The following is a 5,863-nucleotide window of genomic DNA, read 5'->3' on the forward strand; positions in this document are numbered from 1 at the left end:
TCTCGCTTCGTCCGCCATTACTAGCAAAAAAAAATCTCCAGTCGGGCCGCAATGCATTATGGGATATGCTGGGCCGGGAAGGATCCATCAGACATGTCCTTCAAATCAAGGAAAAAGAAGAACGTATTTGTCGGACGCATCGGAGGAGTCTTCGGTTTTGGACGGCCTTCGTCGCGGCACTGTGACGTATGCAGCGACAAATTCGGCCTTCGGAGGACCCGGCCTGTTGTTTTGGACACAGCCAACGTCTCCATATTAAAATCGCGCATTAAATCTAACTGTGCACGTCACTGAAGAGGTGTTTACTACATTCAGCGATGGTGAAAACGGGATGTTTTTTTAAAGTCAGTCAATATAAGCAGTGAAATCGCCTCCTGCCTCTGAAGCTGTTCAACAATAACATTAGCATGCTAACGCACATAGCGGTACTGCGAGAAAAACTGTCCCCTGGGAAACAGCTCATTGGCGGCCGCGACGAAACGTTTCGCACATGTTCAGGCTATTTAAACTGTTATGTCCAGTATTCAGAAAATTCATATCATAAAAATAAAAACCAGTATTCGGTACAAAATGGTATACCGCCCAGCACTAGAGTTCGGAGATTCCTGCTGTCAGAGATCCAGAAAAGAAAATCTGTTATTTTTAGCAGCGTCAGCTGTGGAATTAAAGGAGCTGCTTAAAGGAATGAAGTGACTGTTGTTAATGTCGTGTCTCCTGTGGGTCGTCACAGTCACAGAAATAAAAATCTAAATCATATTCATCTCTCTCTACTCCTGCTCCCCCTTTCTTTTGGTCACGTAATTTTAATTTAAGTGTAAACAACTGTGTTACATAGTTTTTGTCTATTCTGAAGAAGAGCAGTCGCACAACGCCACCTCGACCCAGCTGTCGCAAGTGTCGGATGTGGTTCTGAAAAAAAGCATTTTAAAATGTCTCCAAACCGCAGTTAACTTCATATTACTATTGTACTGTTATACAACAGCATTGATAGCCAATTTAATTTAATTTAACCARTTTATGTCATCAGTCTACATTACATTTAAAATTATAATTCCAGTTCAAACAGAATAACCTATTGTCAACATAATTATTGAGTGTGATTTATTTTCAACTCGAAATATCTTCAAACAAATGAAATAGAAAGTTATTAATGATAAAAAAAAAACAACATCTGGATAACAGCAGACTAAATTATATGACAGGTCTGGACCACACGTGAATTTTGTTCATTCCTGAAGAAAATCTTAGAATACGAGAAAATTGGTGAATGTCACAAATTCTCTTAAATCACTCGTACGCACAACTTAAGAACAAATCTGTGCGTACGAACGGTTCTTGCATGAGGCCCAATGTCTGTAAATTACATGGACCACCACCACCACCACCAGTTTGCAGGTACAGACGTACAGAGAAATCTCTCATATTAAATAACCACTTCCTGACACAAAATCAATGCTTTTCTTGAATTGAGACTCTGCCCTCAGCTGTTCCTTTCAGCGAGGAGGATGAGGAGCTGGGCAGTGTCGTGCCCCACCAGTACACCCCAACGTATGCCATGTGAGAGTACTACAGGTTTTTGAAGGTCAGTGTATAGATTACCATCTGAAATGGTTCACATGTTTGCTTTATGGAGTTCAGTTTCAGTGAAACTGTGACTCATTTCTAAGTCAAGGTTTAGCAGCTTATCCAGGAAAAAAWTTTTTTAACCCCGAACGATTTGACTTATTTATTATTCAAATTGAATTATGTTTAAGTTTTGTGTCGAGTTTCTTAAAGTGATGTTCAAAAGTCTTGAGTCAGTTTAAATTTTGTTTCCAGTCGAACTTTTATGCAATCTTTTAATCTGAATCGATGTTTTTCCAGGCATTTCTGAAGATCTTCCAGAGGTTTTCTTTGGACTTCGTCTACTTTTTCATTCATTCTCTGTCCAGTATCCAACCATTTTCAGGGAAATATTTTTGTGTGATTGTGTGAACACTGACTTATGAATCATTCAGACATAAAAAGACTCAAAATCAAGAGATGAACCAGTTCTGTGTTAACACATAACAGACAACTCAGCTGATTTTAAACTGACTTTTTAGACTGGCACTGTCACAAARATTTAGTTTCTTTACTGAATTTGTGAGAAGAAAAAAATCTAAATTTGACTCAACCGTATTTTAATACAAAGTTCAAAGAGCTGTTTGCTGAAAATGTGACACTAGATGGTTAATTGGAAGATGATGCATCTCACCAGTTGCAGATCCTTGCAGGATTTCCTTACTGTTGTTTTTTTAAAGATACAACTTTCAAATATGCTGTCATGATCAGGTTCAAAGACTGGACAGAAAAGGAGTGAACATGAGGCCAAAGYAAACAAAATAAAACCTTTATTAATCCCAGAGAGCTACTGAAAAAGACGTCCTGATGCATGTCAATAATCCAGGTAGGAAAATCAAAGTCAGGTCCTCAGGACAGGTTCTTTCTCACCCACCGGAGCACAAGTTAAGGAGTCTTCAGTGYCCCCACAAACTCAGGAGCCAGGGAGAAGGAAAAATCCCACACAAGACAGGCCTTGGAGCAGTGTGTTTATCCCAACTGGACTTTCCTGAAAGCAGGCAAGAAACTCAAGGACTCCAGCCAGCCGTCAGGTGAAAAGAAGAACCCTGACCCAGACTAGAAGACATTCCGTAAGTTACAAGAGTTTCAGAGAAACTGAGATGTTTATTCTCTAAATATGATGCACCAGTGGCTTTCAAACCCCAACACATTACGTCAAAGATTAGTTCACCCCAAAGGTCCGATCCCCCGACACAGAGTAATATTGTGTATGCTGTTAAGTGCCAGGAGGACTGTGACCAGTTGTATATTGGGGAAACAAAGCAGCCACTATTCAAAAGAATGGCCCAACACAGAATAAAAACATGAGGCCAGCACGCTGCAGTTTACACTCATCTACAGGCCAGGACTCTGCAGTTTACACTCACCTACAGGCCAGCACTCTGCAGTTTATACTCATCTACAGGCCATGACACTACAGTTTACACTCATCTACAGGTCAGGACTCTGGAGTTTACACTCATCTACAGGTCAGGACTCTACAGTTTACACTCATCTACAGGTCAGGACTCTGGAGTTTACACTCATCTACAGGTCAGGACTCTGGAGTTTACACTCATCTACAGGTCAAAACTCTGTAGCCCCCACTCATCTACAGGCCAGGACTCTGCAGTTTACACTCATCTATATGTCAGGACCCTGTGCAGTTTACATTCATCTATAGGTTGGGACTCTGCAGTTTACACTCATCTACAGGCCAGAACTCTGTAGCCCACACTCATCTACAGGTCAGGACCCTGCAGTTTACACTCATCTATAGGCCAGGACTGCAGTTTATACTCATCGACCGTTTACACTCATTTACAGGCCAGGACTCTGCAGTTTACACTCATCTACAGCTCTACAGGTTACACTCATCTACAGGCAAGGACCCTGCAGTTTACACTCATCTACAGACCAGAACTCTGCAGTTTTCACTCATCTACAGGCCAGGACTCTGCAGTTTACACTCATCTACAGACCAGAACTCTGCAGTTTTCACTCATCTACAGGCCAGGACTCTGCAGTTTACACTCATCTACAGGCCAGTGTTCACTCTTTCAGGGATGAAGATGTTCTCATCCTTGATAGTGAGGAACACTGATTTGAGAACGGACTAAACGAAGCCATTTTTGTGAAGAGAAACGTCCTGTCATTAACACGGTGGATTCCTTCATGTCCAGTTGTCCTCCTCTTACAATGCTGTTATTGCAAGTATGACTCCGCCCCCTGTGAACAAAAKRCGACAATCATTAATGATCGGCTCTTAGGCTGATGGGCCTCTTTTCAACAAAAAACCCATTCAGAGGACACACTCAGCTTTGTTTATTTGTCAGACTTCAAAGTGTATCTTTAGAGTCACATGCTTTATTTTATATGGAAACCGTACAAATTCTCATGTTTACTTTGCCTGCAGTCCAGACCACAACCTCTCTGAACACCTGTGGGATCAACTTGGGTGTGTCCTTCCTTCCAGASTGACCAACTTCCAACAAATGCTGGTGGAAGAATGGGATCCCACAGCAGTGTGTGACCAAGCTGGTGAGGAGCAAGAGGAGAAAGTCTCAGGCTCGTGTGGCTGTGTATGGTTCTTCCACATGCTACCAACCTTCATTTGTTGAATGGAAGTGACGATGCGTCTTGTTTCTTTAATCTTCCAGGTCAATAAACGACACCAAGCAAGAAAAAGCTGTAGATTTGGCAAGTTATTTATTAGTGCAACCTGCATCCTTAACTCTGCTGCTGAAACCACAAATGCATTTTCCAAACAAATATAGAATTTAAAGGCAAATAAACAGACAATATAGGCCAAAAATAATTGTTAMAACAAATAAACAAGTTTCCTGTTCATTCTGTTTACGCATCAAGTCAACCTCTCGACCACCTGAAACATCACTTTGTCACGAGATGTGAACTGGAGCCACACAAATGTTGAAAAAGATGCGTCTCTTTATTTCCACAGTGAGAAAAGCTGCTGCAGGAGAGAGAGAGGAGTCTGAGAGGAAACGAGACGGCAGTCATGAGGGKCTCTTCTCTGTCCTATTAATAAACATGACGGTCCAGTGTGAAGGTAATAGTCAGACTGAATAAGTGTTCAGTGTGGAGTGGATTATTCAAACTCCTTCCCTTTGATCCGCTGAATTATTCATCAGTGAGCAGCTCCTGAGTCATCAGGCAGACATATTAGACAACCGTGGTTCACATATGGCTGCAAAACGTGTCGATGCCTCTGCATTCGTTTTCTCAAMGCTACGCTTGCAGAGACCAGAGCTTCCCAGAGCAATATTTTAAACATTTCTACTGGAGTGAGACCTTACAGTTGTTAGAAAACATGAAGGCTGTTCTCTTTTGACTTCATCAGACGCCGAGATGTAAACTCTGAAACGACAACCCAGTTCCTGTTCTCATCAGCTCTGCGCGTCCAAGAAAAAGCCTTGAAGGACGTACATCTGTTTCTCTGCAAATGAAATGAACGATTGCGCCGTTGGGGAGGTTAGGAGCGTCTGCGGCTCGGGAGGACGTGGCTGTGGCCGACTTCAGAGGAGACGCGTGAAGTCTTTGATGTGARGAAATGTATCAGAGCCGAATCACTCTGCGGCCCAGCGGGGCAGAAAAGACAGAATACTGGAGTGTGTTCAGAGCCACAGAGGGAATCTGTTAACACAGAAGTGCGTCCATCAAAACTTACTGGAGTTATTTTGGTTTGTGGAATCAGCCGCGTGACCTGTTTACATGCAGAACTGAAGCCTCATTATCTCTGAGCAAGTGTTTGGTTTCACGTTCATAAAAACAACAAGGCAAACCTTGTAAATGATACTGGGTACTATTTCATGTAATATTGCAATATCTTGCAAGGATTATTGAGGCTCAAAGTATTTGTTGTTAATGACTCTCAGCTAATACCAAGTTATGACCTAGTTGGGTTGCTGAGGTTGCTCATCCAGTAAATAGTTGTAACTTTATCGAATCAGTCTCAAAACTTCTTTGGTTCATGAGGTATTTTGCTAAAAGACAAACAGGGTGAGCAAAACGTAGTTAATGCAAGTATCCTTTAAGTATACTAATTTTAAACTTCAAATGAAAGAGTATACTTCCAGTTTACTTTTTATGTACTTGTCTGAGATATACTTAACCAAATTTATCTTAAACTATACTTGGCTTGTACTAAAAGTATACTAAAAAATTAATGATACTTAGTCTATAGTAATGTTTTAAAGTTTTGGCCAAGATAAACTTTAGCACTACACTTTTCACACAGACTGGTTTATATGTAGTATATTTC

Source organism: Austrofundulus limnaeus, unplaced genomic scaffold, assembly GCF_001266775.1.
Source record: "Austrofundulus limnaeus strain Quisiro unplaced genomic scaffold, Austrofundulus_limnaeus-1.0 Scaffold308, whole genome shotgun sequence".
NCBI lineage: Eukaryota > Metazoa > Chordata > Actinopteri > Cyprinodontiformes > Rivulidae > Austrofundulus > Austrofundulus limnaeus.